Raw genomic sequence first — 20,800 nt, 5'->3', positions numbered from 1 at the left:
AAGGGAGGGAGAGCAAATGTTCATGTCTCTGCTGATTTAGACATTCTGGTTTTTTTTTTTTTTTTAACCTCCACAACTGAACTGCATCTTGACAACAATTAGAGGATGAATCAAGCCTTTGTATCCAGGCAAACAGCTAGAAGAGGTGTTTAATACAATGCAGGAGAAGGATGCTGCGTTTGAAATGATGACCCTCTGTGCCCTAATCACTGTGTCTACAGATTTAAATATGCTGCTCAGTACTGGTTATGGGAACAGAAATTTAAATGGCTTGATTTTTCTTCATCAGACTTTGCTTAACACAGACTCATTGAAGTGGAAATCTAGTTTGTACAGAATTATTTACAGTTTGTTGGTTCTTTTTTTAAGGATCTGTTTATAAGGAGACACATCATGGGCTCAAGAGTGCCAGTTTCTGAAACCAGAATCTTTTCTGTTGGTCTCATCTCATCAGCCCCCTACTAATGGGCTCTGATGTCGTTACTCCATTCCTCTCTTCTGCTCTGCCCCCTGGCCTAATTTCTTGGTTTATGTCCTCTCAGTGGGTGTCCATTTTTTTCTCTGCCTAGGATCTAATGTTGTGGAACATTCTAGTGGGAGAGGGAACCTACCTCCTGCTATAGAAGCAGACATGACCAGACACCTGCAGTGCTGTGCCCTGGGAGCTGGGATGCACTCCTGTGACCCAGATGTGTCCAAGCAGGTAGCACCCCTGAGAGAAGCTGAGCTAGCCCTTCCAAGGAGCAGGGAACAGAGAATTCATCCCCCTTGTAGTGACAACCACTGTCTTGAAGGAGCAGTGACACTAGTGGCCTCCAGTGGGCAGCAGGGGCCAGAGGTCACGACATAGGTGTGGCGGTGATATATGTCAGCTGGACTCATAGCTTAATGACACCTGCCTGTCACCTGTCACTACTCACACCCAGTACCATGTCCCCCTTACCTTGCTCTCTCTCTCTCTATTTTTTTAAATTTAGAATTTCCCTGATGGTACAGTGAATAATAATTCACCTGCCAATGCAGGAGAAAACAAGTTCCATTCCAAGTCTGGGAAGATCCCATATGCCTGGATCCCGGGCTCCTCAAGAAGAGAAAGTGAAAGCGAAGTCGCTCAGTCGTGTCCGACTCTTTGTGACCCCATGGACTGTAGCCCACCAGGCTCCTCTGTCCATGGGATTTTTCAGGCAAGAGTACTGGAGTGGGTTGCCATTTCCTTCTCCAGGGGATATTCCTGACCCAGGGATCGAACCTGGATCTCCCTCATTGTAGGCAGATGCTTTTACCGTCTGAGCCACCAGCCATTGTGAAAGAAGCCCATGCACAGCAACTAGAGAGTAGTCCCTGCTTGCCGCAACTAGAGAAAAGCTCACACAGCAATGAAGACCCAGTGCAGCAAAAAAGAAATACATTTAAAAAATTTATTATAGTTGCTTTGCAATGCTGTGTTCACTTCTGCTGTACAACAGGAATTGTCCTGTCCTACAGAGTCCAGGGAACAGGCCAGCAGGCAGGCGAGGAAGGGCCCAGCTGGGCCTGGGCACGGCCAGGGCAGGTGCACACCAGCTGCCCCAAGAGCTGCCACTTGGAGGGACTGCGTCTGCAAGGCCAGCTCTCTCTGGGGTCTACTTTGTGTTCTCTGTGTGTCACCTGGTTGGTGAAGGAATCTGACCTCAACTCGTATGGTTTCAAGGTCAAGCTTCCCATAGGTGGGCTTGGAAACTGACAAAGGCTCAAGGTCCAATTTTCGATTTAGAATTAGGTGGAAATCCCAGATATCTGCTAGGAGCTATGTGCTTTGTTGCTGTTGGTTAGTCGCTAAGTCATGTCTGACTCTTTTGTGACCCCATGGACTGTAGCCCACCAAGTTCCTCTGTACAAGGGATTTTCGAGGCAAGAATACTAGAGTGGGTTGCCATTTCCTTCTTCAGAGGATCTTCCCAACCCAGAGATCAAACCTGCATTGCAGGCAGATTCTTTACCACTGAGCCACTAGGGGAAGCTATGTGCCACTAAGTCTTAATCTTTCTGTGTCTTACAGACTTAATTTCTCTCTGTCTTAGTTCCCTCAGTTGAAAAATTAGGGTAATAATACTTACCTCTCATGGAGGTGTAAGGTTTAAATAAAATAACTCATGTAAAGTGGTTAGTACATAGTAGAATATCAGTAAATGTTAGTTCTTCTTCCATTTCCCTTTATTAAAGAGTTTAAACATCATCCTTTCAATGTTGAGGAGCTAGTGAAAGATAATCAGATGACATTATTGGATGTGATTTCTCTCTTTGAAGTGCAGGAGCTATACAGAGAGGAGGAATATTGTGTGAAATAGTAATAGGCAAGAATTTCCATGTTGTTTTAGAATTCCTGATAGAGTACTAATGCTAAGTAAGTTCAGTTCAGTCATTCAGTCATGTCTGATTCTTTGCGACCCCATGAATTGAAGCACGCCAGGCCTCCCTGTCCATCACCAACTCCCAGAGTTTACCCAAACTCATGTCCATTGAGTTGGTGATGCCATCCAACCATCTTATCCTCTGTCGTCCCCTTCTCCTCCTGCCCTCAATTTTCCCCAGCATCAGGGTCTTTTCAAATGAGTCAGCTCTTCGCATCAGGTGGCCAAAGTATTGGAGTTTCAGCTTCAACATCAGTCCTTGCAATCAACACCCAGGACTGATCTCCTTTATGATGGACTGGTTGGATCTCCTTGCAGTCCAGGGGATTCTCAAGAGTCTTCTCCAACATCACAGTTCAAAAGCATCAATTCTTCGGTGCTCAGCTCTCTTTATAGTCCAACTCTCACATCCGTACATGACTACTGGAAAAACCATAGCCTGGACTAGACAGACCTTTGTTGGCAAAGTAATGTCTCTGCTTTTTAATATGCTGTCTAGGTTGGTCATAGCTTTCCTTCCAAGGAGTAAGCGCCTTTTAATTTCATGGCTGCAGTCACCATCTGCAGTGATTTAGGAGCCCCCGAAAATAAAGTCAGCCACTGTTTCCACTGTTTCCCCATTTATTTGCCATGCAGCAACGGGACCAGATGCAAGATCTTAGTTTTCCGAATGTTGAGCTTTAAGCCAACTTTTTCACTCTCCTCTTTCACTTTCAAATAGGTCCTAAATATTCCACCTCAAGAGGGGTGCTGGAGACATCTCCCTGTGTCTTAGTAGAAGGCACAGAAATCACCCAAGGGCTCTCACCAGCTCCATTTCTGATGCCATGTATGTAAGCAGTAGCTGTGGTGTGTGTGCTAAGTCACTTTAGCCGTGTCTGACTCTTTGAGGTCCAATCGACTCTAACCCATGAGGCTTCTCTGTCCATGGCAAGAATACTGGAGTGGGTTGCCATGCCTTCCTCCAGGGGGTCTTCCCAACCCAGAGACTGAATCCACATTTGTTGTGTCTCCTGCAGCTGTGGTGTATCCCCAACTAAAAATGGTCTGCTTTTTATTATCACTATACACTGCTGATTTTGAACAATGTCAGCGAAAAAGTAGTGTTCCCCCCTAACTGTTTTAGTCTAAGTTCTAACAACTGCTGTGGTTACTGAGTTCTAGCAAAGTGTGTGTAAATGTAGTAAGTCCCTCGCATGTGAACCTTCAAGTTGCAAACTTCCAGATGTGAACGTGTGTTCGCATGTCCAGTCACGTGAGTTAGTTCACGTGTCTGGCGTACATTGTCATGTGTGTGCATCCTCTACAAGTAGTTGTGCTCGTGTGTACTTTACTGTACAGTCCGGTATGGAGTACAGTAGTACAGTGTCTTTATTTCAAGCCCGGAACCTGTGCCGTCAACGTCAGTTGTGAGTGACATCTCAGTCTGCCCTCCATCTCCTATTGCTGATGACCCTTCAGCCCTACTATCTCCCACCTCCCCTCCCTTCTCCAGTCAGTAACTCTTCTTGTGTGTTTATTCGATGCCAACTCTGGTATGCCAGCTATTGTACTGTACTCCTGTACTTTTCAAGGTACTGTACTGTAACATTAAAATGTTTTCTTTGTGTTTGCTATATATTATTTGTGTGAAAAGTATTATACACTTATGACAGTACAGTACTATATAGCCGACTGTGTTAGTTGGGTACCTAAGCTAACTTTGTTGGATGTATGAACAAATTGGACTTAATAAATGTGCTCTTGGAATGGAACTTATTGGTATAAGGGACTTACTATAAGGCTTACATTTGCACTTATTTATTAAACATTGTGGAGAAGGCAATGGCACCCCACTCCAGTACTCTTGCCTGGAAATTCCCATGGACAGAGGAGCCTGGTAGGCTGCAGTCCATGGGATCGCTAAGAGTTGGATACAGCTGAGCGTCTTCACTTTCACTTTTCACTTTCATGCATTGGAGAATGAAATGGCAATCCACTCTAGTGTTCTTGCCTGGAGAATCCCAGGGATGGGGGAGCCTGGTGGGCTGCCGTCTATGGGATCGCACAGAGTCGGACACGACTGAAGCAACTTAGCAGCAGCATTAAACATTGTAATTTACATGGAATTTAATTGGAAGAACTCCTAGTGGTACATATCCCTGACCCCCACCCCATGGACTCAGCTACAGGCATTCCTTTGGAGAATAAGTTCATAAAGATTCAGAATCACTGTGCTTTTTTCAGAAACAGTTGCTATCTCCGTTCCTCAAAACATACCTCCCTACATCTATATGGTGGATTAGAAATATGTTATAAGGGTAGCAGAATGATTGCAAAGACAATAAAATAGGATCCGAGTTACTTCAATTCTATCATTCTATGAAACTCTAGAGAAATGACAAAGTCCTCACTGCCTGGAGAAGCCAAAAGGGCAGTAATACTCACCAAAAAGCAGGCAATCTTTCTAAAGCCCTGGATCAAATAGTGTCTGCTATTATCAGCCATTTTTCTCTGATCTTTGCAGAAGAAAAACTTTAGACTTTGGTTTTTTGTTTTTTTTTTTTACCAAATGCAATAGGCCACAGACTTTTTAATGTAGAATAGACCTTTATTTTCTGGTGATGATATTTTAGTGAAAATTTTCTATTTCATTGCCTCCAGAATTCATCTCAAAGAAACAAAGACATGGACATTATTTTAATTTCTGGAATTTATTGTGAAATGGGGTTTTTAATGAATCTCTGTCAAACTTAAGCTTTTCCCCAACTCTTTCTCTATCTCTTGCTTCATGTTAAAGAAACTTTTTGAAGTTAGAATGTATAAAAAGTGTTCTTTTATCTACTACAAGCAAAGCAATATGACAAATCTGGCTCTACTGTCTATTGAACGTGAACATGCAAACAACATCAATTTTTAGAAGTCATTGACAAATGTGCAGAAATTAAGCCTTGAACATAGAAACCATAGTGCTATTTTTCAAGACTGTGACAGGCCAATATGTAGGTACAAGTTTTTCTTTTAAAAAATAGGTTAGTTAAAAAGAAGTAATCCCTTACTTTTGAACTTTTTTGTGCTTTAATATTTATTTTATTTTTATAGGCATGATTGTGTATATGTTCAATGAACATTTTTCTCTCTGGCATTTTTTCCTGGCTATTATTATTTGTTTCATTTCATGTTTATTCCTGAAAATAGTTTTGTCCTGTAGAGGATGGGAGCTTTAACAGAATGATTCACCTGATTTGTCAACTATACCACTGAAAGTGAAAGTCACTCAGTCATGTCCGAGTCTACAACCCCATGGACTATAGTCCATGGAAATCTCCAGGCAATAATACTGGAGTGGGTAGCCTTTCCCTTTTCAAGGGGATCTTCCCAACCCAGGGCTCGGACCCAGGTCTCCCACATTGCAGGCAGATTCTTTACCAGCTGCTCACTGAACAGAAGACTAAACACTGAAGCATTCATCAGCCCCATGCCTCTAAGCCAAGAGTGGAGGCCTGATAGCTCCACTGTGGAAACAGGTTGTCCCCACGAGTAGAAGATACTAGGGTACCATTCCCCAGCTGGGCAGTCACCTGTGCCATAAACTTACTGATGTGTCCTTTACAACAGGAAGAAAGAAGAGGGAGAAGGGGAAGGGGAAGTCAGGGTGGCAAGGATGAGTCTATTTCCTGTGGTCAAGAACACTGTGGGGGATGTCCCTGGTGACCCAGTGGATAAGAATCTGCCTGACAATGCAGGAAACATGGGTTCAATTTCTGGTCCAAGAAGATTCCACATGCTGCAGAGAAACTAAGCTCATGCGCCACGGCTACTGGAGCCTGAGTACCCTAGAGCTGGTGCTCTGAAACAAGAAAAGCCACCACAATGAGAAGCCCACGCACTTCAACTAGAGAGTATCCCCCACTTGCTGCAACTAGAGAAAGCCTGTACACGGTGATCAAGACCCAGTGCAGCCAAAAAGAAAAAAGAACACTGTGGAAGGCAGTTGGACTTGGGCTGTTTACAGATTCCTTGCCCAAAAAGGTGGCTTGCAGGGTGAAGGAACCCCAGCAGTGAGAAGGACCACAAGGCAGGCACTGAATCCGGTTTGGAAGAGGGCAAGCTTCAGTTTATCTCCTGAACTGGGCAACTACACCCTGGAAAGTACCTTCTGAAGAATTCACAGTAGGCTCGCCTGAGAACCAATCTCATGCCTGCTCTGCAGAGGATGTGGATGGTCTGTCAGTATAGCCAAGAGAACACCTGGAGAGATGGGTAGGATGATAAGAACTTGAAGTTTTAAATAGGACTCAAAAAAGCAAAATGGCTGTCTGGGGAGGCCTTACAAATAGCTGTGAAAAGAAGAGAAGCGAAAAGCAAAGGAGAAAAGGAAAGACATAAACATCTGAATGCAGAGTTCCAAAGAATAGCAAGAAGAGATAAGAAAGCCTTCCTCAGCAATCAATGCAAAGAAATAGAGGAAAACAACAGAATGGGGAAGACTAGAGATCTCTTCAAGAAAATCAGAGACACCAAGGGAATATTTCATGCAAAGATGGGCTCGATAAAGGACAGAAATGGTATGGACCTAACAGAAGCAGAAGATATTAAGAAGAGGAGGCAAGAATACACAGAAGAACTGTACAAAAAAGATCTTCATGACCCAGATAATCACAATGGTGTGATCACTGACCTAGAGCCAGACATCCTGGAATGTGAAGTCAAGTGGGCCTTAGGAAGCATCACTAGGAACAAAGCTAGTGGAGGTGATGGAATTCCAGTTGAGCTATTTCAAATCCTGAAAGATGATGCTGTGAAAGTGCTGCACTCAATATGCCAGCAAATGTGGAAAACTCAGCAGTGGCCACAGGACTGGAAAAGGTCAGTTTTCATTCCAGTCCCAAAGAAAGGCAATGCCAAAGAATGCTCAAACTACCACACAATTGCACTCATCTCACATGCTAGTAAAGTAATGCTCAAAATTCTCCAAGCCAGGCTTCAGCAATATGTGAACCGTGAACTTCCTGATGTTCAAGCTGGTTTTAGAAAAGGCAGAGGAACCAGAGATCAAATTGCCAACATCTGCTGGATCATGGAAAAAGCAAGAGAGTTCCAGAAAAACATCTACTTCTGCTTTATTGACTATGCCAAAGCCTTTGACCATGTGGATCACAATAAACTGTGGAAAATTCTGAAAGAGATGGGAATATCAGACCACCTGACCTGCCTCTTGAGAAATCTGTATGTAGGTCAGGAAGCAACACTTAGAACTGGACATGAAGCAATAGACTTGTTCCAAATAGGAAAAAGAGTACTTCAAGGCTGTATATTGTCACCCTGCTTATTTAACTCATATGCAGAGTACATCATGAGAAATGCTGGACTGGAAGAAACACAAGCTGGAATCAAGATTGCGGGGAGAAATATCAATAACCTCAGATATGCAGATGACACCACCCTTATGGCAGAAAGTGAATAGGAACTCAAAAGCCTCTTGATGAAAGTGAAAGTGGAGAGTGAAAAAGTTGGCTTAAAGCTCAACATTCAGAAAACGAAGATCATGGCATCCGGTCCCATCACTTCATGGGAAGTATATGGGGAAACAGTGGAAACAGTGTCAGATTTTATTTTTCTGGGCTCCAAAATCACTGCAGATGGTGACTGCAGCCATGAAATTAAAAGACACTTACTCCTTGGAAGGAAAGTTATGACCAACCTAGATAGCACATTGAAAAGCAGAGACATTACTTTGCCAACAAAGGTCTGTCTAGTCAAGGTTATGGTTTTTCCTGTGGTCAAGTATGGATGTGAGAGTTGGACTGTGAAGAAGGCTGAGTGCTGAAGAATTGATGCTTTTGAACTGTGGTGTTGGAGAAGACTCTTGAGAGTCCCTTGAACTGCAAGGAGATCCAATCAGTCCATTCTGAAGGAGATCAGTCCTGGGATTTCTTTGGAAGGAATGATGCTAAAGCTGAAACTCCAGTACTTAGGCTGCCTCATGCAAAGAGTTGACTCATTGGAAAAGACTCTGATGCTGGGAGGGATTAGGGGCAGGAGGAGAAGGGGACGACAGAGGATGAGATGGCTGGATGGCATCACTGACTCGATGGACATGAGTCTGAGTGAACTCTGGGAGTTGGTGATGGACAGGGAGGCCTGGCATGCTGCGATTCATGGGGTCGCAAAGAGTCAGATATGACTGAGCTACTGAACTGAAATGAACTGGACTTTAGAGAAAAATTATCAAAAACTGACCAGAAAGCTGTAGGTTTTGCCCTCAGTGTCATCCAGGTGTTGATAAGAGGAATGGACAAGGCAGAGTTGAAGGTCACAGTGGCTGGAGAAAAAAAAGAAGTTTAAGTTCATGCTCACTGTGTTTAGATTATTAGAAAAAGCAGCCCCTATTTCCAATATTTCATAATAATAGCCAAGTATTTTATAATTTTCACTTGAAAACAAAATTTATAAAAATAAATACATCTTGGTGAGATTTTGAAAGTCTTTATAAAGTTGAGCACAGTATCTTATAATTTTTTGAAAAAAATTTCTATTTATTTATTTGGCTGCTCTGGGTCTTAGTCACAGCATTCAAGATCTTGATCTTCATTGCTGTGGGTGAGATCTTTAGTTGTAGCATGCAGGATCCCCGTGGCACGTGGGATCTAGTTTCCTGACCAAGGATCAAACCCAGGCCCCCTGCATGGGGAGTATGAAGTCTTAGCCACTGGACCACGAGGTCAGTAGTCTTAGTCACTGGACCCTAGCACAGTATCTTATAATTTTAAAATAATCCACACCCAGAACTCTGGCTCCTATTTGTGATGTAGAAAGCTGAAAAGAGAACTATTTCTACCCTTATGACCAAAACAACATTTGAAAGCCTACAAATTCACAAGTTTCTCTGAGTTTACCAGAGTCTTGAAGATGTAAGAAAACTGACTGACTTTAAAGGAGAGAGGTATATTCAGGCAGGGTCTGAAGGTGGTTAGTCAGAAATTATAGATACTAAGCTACAGTCCAGCCAGAGTGAAAATATTCACAACAACAATCATTATGAGAAGATCAGTGGAAGATTTAGCCTCATCTTTGTTCACTAAAAAGCTTTCAGAAGTTTCATATTTGACAGAGTGTTCAACAGAGCAGTTTATAATCCATCTGTGTGGGACAAAGATGTGTAAACCAATTTCTGGGTTAAGATTGATGACTTTAATTTTCTTGTTGAGAAAGCTGTCTGGGTGTGGGCTATTATCATGAGTTCATTTGAGGTTTGGACAGTTGGTGGATACCAGGCATGCCCTTAGTTCTTGGGCCAGTGAGCTGAGTCAGTTGACCATGACCTTGGAGCCTCACTGCAGTACAAGATTGGTCCTGAGGAGCAGAGGCAACCAATGAGGAGGGTCTAACCAGAGGGTTAATTTGACACTTGGTATTTCTGAATCTTGGTTTCTTCATCTGTTGTTATGCAGTCGCTAATTCATGCCCGACTCTTTGACCCCATGGACTGCAGCACGCCAGGCTTCCCTGTCCTTTACTCTCTCCTGGAGTTTGTGCAAACTCATGTCACTGAGTTAGTGATGCCATCCAATCATCGCTTCATCTGTAAGACCATACAATTTGTAATTGCACAATCCTGCCCCTGCTTAACCCACATGGTTGTTGGGAAACAATAAATAGCAAATGAAGGGAGATGCAAACAAAGAAATAATGCCAATGAAGTCATTTGTAAATATTATGCAAATTACACGATTAATTAGCTTATCTTTTTATTCAGAAGTGTTTGATGAATAGTTACCCTGAAGATCTAATGTCAGTCACTCAGTCAAGTCCAACTATTTGCAACCCACTGGACTGTAGCCCACCAGACTCCTCTGTCCATGGGATTTTCCAGCAAGAATACTGGAGTGGGTAGCCATTCCCTTCTCCAGGGGCTCTTCCTGACCCAGGGATTGAACCTGGGTCTCCTGCATTGCAGGCAGATTCTTTATCATCTGAGCCACCAGGAAAACCCCTGAAGATCTAGAGGTAGAAGCTAATGGAGGACAATGAACACCAGGTGGCAACTTTAGGATGTAGTCTATAAGCAGTGGGAAACCTCTGAAGGTTTTGGTCAGCCAAGTAGCCTAATAAAAATGTTCTTTTCAGAAGACAAGCTGGTTGCCATGTGAGAACTACGACCCTTTCGATTCTGTTTTCTGAATTCCTCTTGAATTTGTTCCCTCTTCCTGTCCTATGTATTCTTGCCTGGAGAATCCCATGGACAGAGGAGCCTCGTGGGCTGCAGTCATGGGGTTGCAAAGAGTTGGACATGACTGAGTGACTGAGCACACACTCACTTGTCCTATAGACACTGCCATAGTTCATAACTTAACATCTCTCATGTGAAATAGATGTTGCAATAATCTTCTAAATGGTCTTCTTCCCTCTAACCTTGTTTATTATGATTCATTCTCCATGTGAATTTTTTTTTTTCTCAGCCATGCTGCATGGCATGTGGGATATTATTAGTTCCCAGACCAGGGATCAAACCCATGACCCTCTGCAGTAGAAGAATGGAGTCTTAATCACTTAATCCTTCCCATCAAGGAAGTCCTACATTCTCCAAGTCTATCTGGAGAATTTTATCTGATTATTTATTGGTTGATTTAATGTTTATTGAGCTCTATCAAGTACAAGGCCTTGGGAACACGGCAGCAGTTTTTGCTGAAGCGTAGATCTTGACATATTGCTGTTCTCTATCAGTACAATAAAGTAAAAACTCCTCCCACGGCACACAATGCCATTTATAACCTAGACTCTTAGCAGCCTCAAGGCTTGGCATTCATTTTTCTGCCTTACAATCTTCCTTGTATTCTGTACACAACTGTTTGCTATTGAAGTTATGGAAAGGACTCTAGGATTAGGATTGGGTATGAATTCTGGTTGAGAAACTTAAAAGGGAGATGACCTTGGGTAAGTCAGTTAGGTTCTCAGTTTATTTATTATAAAACATACCTTAAACATCTCCTGTAAAAATCAATGATATAGGAATGTAAATTGACTAGCACAGTGTCATATCAGTTGATTTGGTCACAAGTAACAGAACACCTGACCATAGAGGTTTAGACAAATAAATGTACAGAGATTGGAAGTAGTTTCAATCTTGATTCAGTGGTTCAAAAATGACAGGGCTGAATTTCTCGATCTCATGCTGGTCACCTCATTCTCACAGTATTGTTGCTGTGGCTCCAGACTTTACATCTACATCCAAGGAAGGAAAGGGGAAGGGATAGTGACTGCTGTACTACTCTTTTTAATCAGGTTAGTAAAAATCTCCTGAATTCCACATAGCAGATTTTTCATTAGACCATTTTCCCCTCCAGAAGCAGATCACTTGGCCTTCTTCTCTTGTTATGGAGGTTGGGAATTTGGAGAGATGAATTTTCCAGACTGGTTGAAACAAATCATGATTTGTCATTTGGGGATGGGCACCTTGCCACTCTGAATGAATTTGGAGTTCAGTTAACAAGGAAAACGAGCAAATGGTATTGACTAGCATTACTCAATAGTATTTTCTAAACACATCAATCATTACCAGCATTACTCATTAGTGTTTTCAAATCTTTCTCCAAGAAATCCCTCATGTGTTCATGTCACTAAGTATTTCCACGTGGTATATTGTGTGCTCACATGCTAGCAAAATAATACTCAAAATTCTCCAAGTCAGGCTTCCACAGTACATGAACTGTGAACTTCCAGATGTTCAAGCTGGATTTAGAAAAGGCAGAGGAGCCAGAGGTCAAATTGCCAACATCCGCTGGGTCATCGAAAAAGCAAGAGAGTTCCAGAAAAACATCTACTTTTGCTTTATTGACTATGCCAAAGCCCTTGACTGTGTGGATCACAATAAACTGTGGAGAATTCTTTAAGAGATGGGAATACCAGACCAACTGACCTGCCTCCTGAGAAATCTGTATGCAGGTCAAGAAGCAACAGTTAGAACTGGAAAATGGAACAACAGACTGGTTCCAAATAGAAAAAGGAGTACATCAAGGCTGTATATTGCCACCCTGCTTATTTAACTTCTATGCAGAGTACATCATGAGAAACGCTGGGCTGGAAGAAGCACAAGCTGGAATCAAGATTGCTGGGAGAAATATCAATAACTTCAGATATGCAGATGACACCACCCTGATGGCAGAAAGTGAAGAAGAACTAAAGACCCTCTTGATGAAAGTGAAAGAAGAGAGTCAAAAAGTTGGCTTAAAACTCAACATTCAGAAAACTAAGATCATGGCCTCTGGTCCCATCACTTCATGGCAAATAGATGGGGAAACAATGGAAAAAGTGAGAGACTTTATTTTGAGGGGCGCCAAATCACTGCAGATGGTGATTGCAGCCATGAAATTAAAAGACACTAATTCCTTGGAAGAAAAGCTAGACAGCATATTCAAAAGCAGAGACATTACTTTGCCAACAAAGGTCCGTCTAGTCAAAGCTATGGTTCTTCCAGTAGTCATGTGTGGATGTGAGAGTTGGACTATAAAGAAAGCTGAGCACCAAAGAATTGACTCTTTTGAACTGTGGTGTTGGAGAAGACTCTTGAGAGTCCCTTGGACTGCAAGGAGATCCAGCCAGTTCATCCTAAAGGAGATCAGTCCTGGGTGTTCATTGGAAGGACTGATGTTGAGGCTGAAACTCTGATACTTTGGCCACCTGATGCAAAGAACTGACTCATTTGAAAAGACCCTGGTGCTGGGAAAGATTGAAGGTGGGAGGAGAAGGGGACGACAGAGGATGAGATAATTGATGGCATCACCAACGTGATGGACGTGAGTTTGAGTAGGCTCTGGAAGTTGGTGATGGACAGGGAAGCCTGGCGTGCTGCAGTCCATGGAGTTGCAAAGAGTTGGACACTGAGTGACTGAACTGGACTGTTGTGTGCATATGACACCCCCCTCCCACATTGTACTTACACAATTTTTTATTGTGCCTTTTCTCAATACATGGCCATTTCCCACTTATTATCATTTTTAGTTTTAAGTTTTATTATTTTAAAATATTTATTTCTTTATTTGGCTGTGCCAGGTCTTAGTTGCAGCATGTAGGGCCTTTAGTTGTGGTATTCAAGCTCTTAGTTATGGCATGTGGGATCTAGTTCCCTGATCAGGGATTGAACCACAGCCCCCTGCATTGGGAGCCCTGAGTCTTAGCCATTGGACCACCTGTGGTCTTAGCCACTGGAAAATCCCCTGTTATCCTTTTTTAAAAGATGCACAGAGAAGATCCATTAACTGACTGCATCATGATTTACTTAACCATTCCTCTTTAGTTGAAAATTTGCTATTTTCTATCTATTATATTATTATAGGAGAGGGAAATTTAGTTAAGTTTGTATTCTGGTCCACATATGTTACACAGATTATTTCGTTCAAACCTCAAAACCTTCCTACATAGGAAAAATACCTATGTAGGTATTATTTCCATTTAACAGATGTGGAAATCTAGGTGCAGGGAAATTAGTTTGCCCTAAGTTCTACAACTAGTGAGGAGCAGAGTCAGGATTCACAGAGAAGATGCTTTAGCTGCAAAGGCTGTGCTTTTTGATTGGAATCCACACTGAAATGGACATTTGTGTGGGTATATCAGTCGTATTCAGATCCTCTTAGCCTCTCTGGCTTTGAAGCATGTAGTCCAGGCTCCACTGCCTCTATAGTGACTACATCAGTATAGACTTTGTCCAGCTTCATGTCAGCCCATGCTACTGCACTTCTCTGGGTGCCCCAGGGTCTCCTGTGGAATCTGAGGTGTGAGCCACTGAGGGACTCTCTGGACATCCACCCCTCTGTAGCCTGGAAGTTTGAAGGAATTAATGCCTCGTGGGGCAAACTTTGACCAATAGGAGGTGGAAACCAGGGGATAATTTCTGCACTTCCTCCTTGTATATGGACTGTGTTCATTCATGGTTATTGCATGGCCTTGTTCAAGGTGGTCTTGTGACATCAAATAATCAGTTTTGCTTAATACCAAGCAATGGGCATCTCCCTGCTCCCCCCATGTTGATTCTTTCTCCTTGTCTTCTTCATTCTCCTCCCCACTTCCCTGATAATGAAGTTCAGTTCAGTTCAGTTGCTCAGTTGTGTCTGACTCTTTGAGACCCCATGCACTGCAGCACACCAAGCCTTCCTGTCCATCACCAACTCCTGGAGTTTACTCAAACTTATGTCCATTGAGACAGTGATGCCATCCAACCATCTCATCCTCTATCATCCCCTTCTCCTCCTGCCCTCAATCTTTTCCAGAATCAGGGTCTTTTCAAATGAGTCAGTTCTTTGCATCAGGTGGCCAAAGTATCAGAGTTTCAGCCTCAACATCAGTCCTTCCAATGAACACCCAGGACTGATCTCCTTTAGGATGAACTGGCTGGATCTCCTTGCAGTCCAAGGGACTCTCAAGAGTCTTCTCCAACACCACAGTTCAAAAGAGTCAATTCTTTGGTGCTCAGCTTTCTTTATAGTCCAACTCTCACATCCACACATGACTACTGGAAGAACCATAGCTTTGACTAGACGGACCTTTGTTGGCAAAGTAATGTCTCTGCTTTTGAATATGCTGTCTAGCTTTTCTTCCAAGGAATTAGTGTCTTTTAATTTCATGGCTGCAATCACCATCTGCAGTGATTTGGAGCCCCTCAAAATAAAGTCTCTCACTTTTTCCATTGTTTCTCCATCTATTTGCCATGAAGTGATGGGACCAGAGGCCATGATCTTAGTTTTCTGAATGTTGAGTTTTAAGCCAACTTTTTGACTCTCTTCTTTCACTTTCATCAAGAGGGTCTTTAGTTCTTCTTCACTTTCTGCCATCAGGGTGGTGTCATCTGCATATCTGAAGTTATTGATATTTCTCCCAGCAATCTTGATTCCAGCTTGTGCTTCTTCCAGCCCAGCGTTTCTCATGATGTACTCTGCATAGAAGTTAAATAAGCAGGGTGGCAATATACAGCCTTGATGTACTCCTTTTTCTATTTGGAACCAGTCTGTTGTTCCATTTTCCAGTTCTAACTGTTGCTTCTTGACCTGCATACAGATTTCTCAGTGAAGTAATAGTAAACAAATGTGTACAATTTTAGCTTGGCTTTCTGGTCAACCCAGGCTGAGCCTGTACATAATGCTATTTAATTATTTAGGGTGATTTCCTTTGTCTAAAAGTGTTCCCATATGAGTTAAAAAATATGAATATTCCTATGGCTTTGAGAGCTTTATGATTGACTTCAAATCTACCACCACCACCACCCGCCCCCAACCCAGCCCCCGGCTCTTGGCTCATCCAATCAATGAATATTGTTGGGGAAGAAGAAATTTTCCTCTGTCCTTTTGTGTTATTCTGGTTGACCTAAGAATTAACTTGACATGAGATAGATCAACAAGAAATAAATCAAACAAAAGTTCAGTAACCTGTGTAAATAGGAGAGATCCAGGAAAATTGAGTAACTTGCTAAAACCACCAAAATCCCCAGTTGATTAATTATTTTTTGTTTGTTTTTTGTTTTTTTAGGCAACACCATGTAGCACTTGGGATCTTAGTTCCCCACCAGGCATCAAACCAAAGCCCCCTGCAGTGGAAGCTTGAAGTCTTAACCACTGGACAGCCAGGGAAGTCCCCATTTTATTTTTTTTAAACTTAAAAAAACTTTATTTTTGGGTGTGCTGGATCTTCCATGTTACACGGGCTTTTTCTAGTTATGGAGGCGCGGGACTACTCTTTAGTTGTGGTGCGTGGGCTTCTCTTGTTGCAGAGCACAGGCTCCAGAGTACAGATTCAGTAGTTGTGGCACATAGGGTTAGTTGCCTCGAGGCATGTGGAATCTTCCCTGACCCGGAATGGAACCCATGTCCCCTGCATTGGCAGTTGTATTCTTAACCAATGGACCACCAGGGAAAGTCCTTGTGTGGCAAATTTTACTCCCCTCTATGTCTCTCGTCTTTGTCAGACTGACTTCACTCATTACTGCACGTGAAGAGCAAGTGAAGAGCTGAAATCCTCCTGGTAATGAGTTATAAAGAAGGCCGTAAACAGAAACATTTTTTACCACATACAACCAACATTGGTTCAAGGTTAATGTGTGGGAAAACGTCATCTTTGCAGAAAGGGAATTTTAACCATTTGAGTTATGTTCCCTAGGGGAAAACTCCTAGGCACACAGCTTCTAGGAGTGTGCTGGCCCCTGGCAATTGCTCTAATTACCTGTGAGCTAATTAGAGACCATTATGTATTCAGAAGTGAGATTTTCATCCTTCAAAATTTGCGTCTTCAGTGAGGAGCTCATTCTCTATGCATCACAAGGTGAGTGTTCCCTGCTGAGTTCTTCTCCTCATATATAAGCCGGGCGCACTCTGGGACTGCTTTAATCGGAAGGCCATTAAGCAGAGCCCGAAGAAGCCAGGAAGAGGAAGCTGACTTCTGGAGCACACTGATGGGTCTGGAGTCTGTCTTATGATAGAAAACAAGTATTTGGAGAGAGAATTTGGACAGCTCTTTCCAGAGGCTGCTTTTGAGTTTGTTCAGTCATAATCAGAGGGTTTCCAGAAGAAACCAAATATCAGACACCTTCCTGAGTAAGAATGACCATTGTTAGGGCCCTTCTAAGATTCTAAGAGGACCCTGTATTTCTTTATTTTCTCTCTTTCTTTCCTCCTTTCTTCTTCTTTTTTAAATTGAGGTATAGAAGCTATGGTTTTTCCAATAGTCACATATGGATGTGAGAGTTGGACCATAAAGAAGGCTGAGCACTGAAGAATTGATGCTTTCTAACTGTGGTGCTTGGAGAAGGCAATGGCACCCTACTCCAGTACTCTTGCCTGGAAAATCCCATGGACGGAGGAGCCTGGAAGGCTGCAGTCCATGGGGCCGCTGCGGGTCGGACCCGACTGAGCGACTTCACTTTCACTTTTCACTTTCATGCACTGGAGAACGAAATGGCAACCCACTCCAGTGTTCTTGCCTGGAGAATCCCAGGGACGGGGGAGCCTGGTGGGCTGCCGTCTATGGGGTTGCACAGAGTTGGACACAACTGAAGTGACTTAGCAGCTGCAGCAGCAGCAACTGTGGTGCTGGAGAAGACTCTTGAGAGTCTCTTGGACAGCAAGGAGATCAAACCACTCAGTCCTAAAGGAAAGCAACCTGGAATATTCACTGAAAGGACTGATGCTAAAGCTGAAGCTCCAATATTTTGACTACCTGATGCAAAGAGCCAAGTCATTGGAAAAGACCCTGACGCTGGAAAAGACTGAGGGCGGGAGGAGAAGAGGGCAGCAGAGGATGAGATGGTTGGATGGCATCAATGACCCAATGGACATGAGTTTGAGCAAACTCTGGGAGATAGTGATGGACAGGGGAGCCTGGAATGCTGCAGTCCATGGGGTTGCAGAAAGTCAGACATGACTTAGCAACTGAACAACAACCAAGAGTTACTTTACAATTTTGTTAGTTTTTGCTGTACAACAAAGTGAATCAGCTCTACACACACGTATATCCCCTCAGAGATGAGGTCTAACAGTCAGTTAAGATGAGGCAGAAGATAGAAAAAACGATGGTATGACTAGAAGTCTGAGGGTAGGGTGATCTTGAGGTCGACTTGATCCAGGGGTGCACTTTCCATTTTCCTTCGGGCCTCTTGACTCTGCTTTGCTCAGGCCAGCAACCGAGTTCTAGACCACCGAAGGGTGCAGCGACACCCAAAGAAAGAACCCCCAGCAACCTTTCCTAGAGTCTTCTTGGCCCCAGTTGGGTCAGTCCTAAAGGCAGAAGAAAACCTTGTACTGATTACCATCATCCTGGGGTCTTGACCCATTCACTGGTGAGAGGATGGGAACACCAGGACTGACTGAGACAAGCCAGGATGCACCTGCAATCTGCCACTCGTTGGAGGTCGGGTAGAATCCACTCGCTAGCTCTGAGTCCTGGCCCTTCCACCTCAGGCACTGAGGACTTTGCCCAGGGACCAGAAATCAATCCAGCTTTGCTGAAACACTGATGATGGAGTAGGTAATATTACATGACGATTTCAGGTATTAGAGCAGTGCATGCAAAAGAGCTTTGTGGGGCTTCTCTGGTGTCTCACTGGTAAAGAATCTGCCTGCCGATGCAGGAGACATGGATTCTATCCCTGATCCAGGAAGATCCCACACGCCGAGGGGCAACTAAGCCTGTGCACCACAACTACTGAGCCTGTGCTCTAGAGTCTGCACTCCGTGACAAGAGAAGCCACCACATTTAGAAGCCCAAGCACTGAAACTAGAGAGTAGTCACTGCTGTCTGAAACTAGAGAAAGCCTGCTTAGCAACAAAGACCCAGCATAGCCAAAAATAAATTTAAAAAATTATTTACAAAATAATAAGAGTGCTGTGGAGAAGCACAGCTCGCCCCAAGCAGTGACTAATGGTACAACTCGGAGCACTGGGACAGTAGGTCAACGCCTAACAAAATCGCTCAGCAGTAAATTCATGGGATAAGGCTTAGAGGCCATTTGAGCAATCCTCCATATATAGGCCATGTTCTTAGAATAAAACATAGATAAATGATACTCAGATAAAGATGTCTTTTCTCTTTAAATCAAGCCTTCTTTTTATTCAGGCAAAATTGAAACAAAAAAGTTCAAGCGCAAGGGCTCTGCTTCTCCACGCTGTCGCTCTGCACCATTGATTCAGTCTCATTTCAGAGATGCAGGAATTTATAATTGGTTTTCCAGTTGTCACCAAGGCACCTTAATGGCTTCTTACAAATTATCTGTTGTATGAGCAACATTGATGGAAACCAAACAAAAGGAAAATAAAAATTAACCCATGCTCTGACAACAGACCAAGCTGTTTATATTAATTCATGCTTTGTTCAAGCTCTTGCCCAGGTCCACACAAAATTTTATCATACTACAGTCATATTTATATTGCTGCATTGTGAGCACATTCTGTGTTTATTGTGTTAATGTCCTAATTATGCCTTTTGGTCTATAATGGATTTTTTGGAAATGAAAAATCAGTGTCTGTCTTAGACACAACCATGCCCTTGCCCTCTCAGATCTGGAACCACACAGATTTGGAACTGAATTGAGGGTAATTCCTCCACCCCTTGTTTTATTTTTGTGTCAAGGGAACGTGTGCTCTTAGGTGAAGGAACGTATATTGTCCTAACATGGCATAAATTGCATGTCTCCAGAGGAACACCTGGATTTTTTGTTTATTTTGTTTTGCTTTTATTCAGTTTTGGGGGAGTATAACTGAAGCATCATAAACTGTACGTTTTTTTTCCAGTGAAGCTATCAGTCCAGGATCTATGTATTATAGCATTAGCTAGCATTCCTTGTCTTGTTGTGTTTGGTCTGAACCAGGTTAGCCCTTTTATTTCTCTCCCCACCTATGGCAGATGTATAGACTCTGTATTAAAGGTGTCCTCCCACTTTCCTAGAACCTGCATCCCCAAGAATCGCTGCAGATTCTGATTCCTGTTTCTGTCCTGTCTTGCTGATTTCACTGGTAGATCCTTTATTTTTTAAAACTTATTATTTTGTATTGGAATATAGCCGATTAACAATGTTGTGATAGTTTCATGTGGACAGTGAAGGGACTCAGCCATACATATACATGTATCCATTCTCTGCCAAACTCCCCTCCCACCCAGGCTGCCACATAACACTGAGCAGAGTTCCCTGTGCTATACAGTAGGAACCTGTTGGTTGTCCAATTTAAATATGGCAGTGTGTACATGCCGATCCCAAACTTTTTAGACCTGACTTTACTTCTTGCCTGCCTCTTTTTTCCATTTGATGTCTTTGGGCTGCAACTCTAGAGCAACCTAATCCCAGGGCTCTTTTTTTTTTTTAATTTTTAAATTCCTCTCATTAAAAAAAACTTTAATTGGAGAACAATTGCTTTACAACAATGTGTTAGTTTCTGCTGTATAACAAACTGAATCAGCTACTAAGTGTTAGTTGCTCAGTTATGTCCAACTTTTTGCAATCCTGTGGACTGTAGCCCATCAGTCTCCTCTGTCCATTGGATTCTCCGGGCAAGAATACCAGAGTGGGTTGCCATGTCCTTCTCCAGGGGATCTTTCAAACCCAAGGGTTGAATACACATGCCCTGCATGGCAGGCAGATTCTTTACCATCTGAGCCACCAGGAAAGCCTGTAGGTATACAGATATCCCCTCCCTTCTGAGCCTCCCTACCCACCTCTCTAGGTCATCGCAGAGCCAGAGATGAGCTCCCCCAGGGCTCTTTTGACTCAAATGTATGCCAAGCACTAAGTTAAGTGTGAGTCCCTCCCTCTTCTAGTACCATCCAGGTCCCAGAGAAGTGATTCCTAAGCCAGAGTCCTAGACAATCTACCATCCCAGGGGCACTCAGACAGCCTTGAGAAGAAAATGATATTAAGCAGGACAGTTTGTATGGTATAAAGAATTCATGTGAAAACT

Source organism: Bos indicus, chromosome 21 (assembly GCF_029378745.1).
Source record: "Bos indicus isolate NIAB-ARS_2022 breed Sahiwal x Tharparkar chromosome 21, NIAB-ARS_B.indTharparkar_mat_pri_1.0, whole genome shotgun sequence".
Lineage (NCBI taxonomy): Eukaryota > Metazoa > Chordata > Mammalia > Artiodactyla > Bovidae > Bos > Bos indicus.
The sequence above is the reverse complement of the archived record's forward strand: the minus strand, read 5'-3'. Positions refer to the sequence as shown.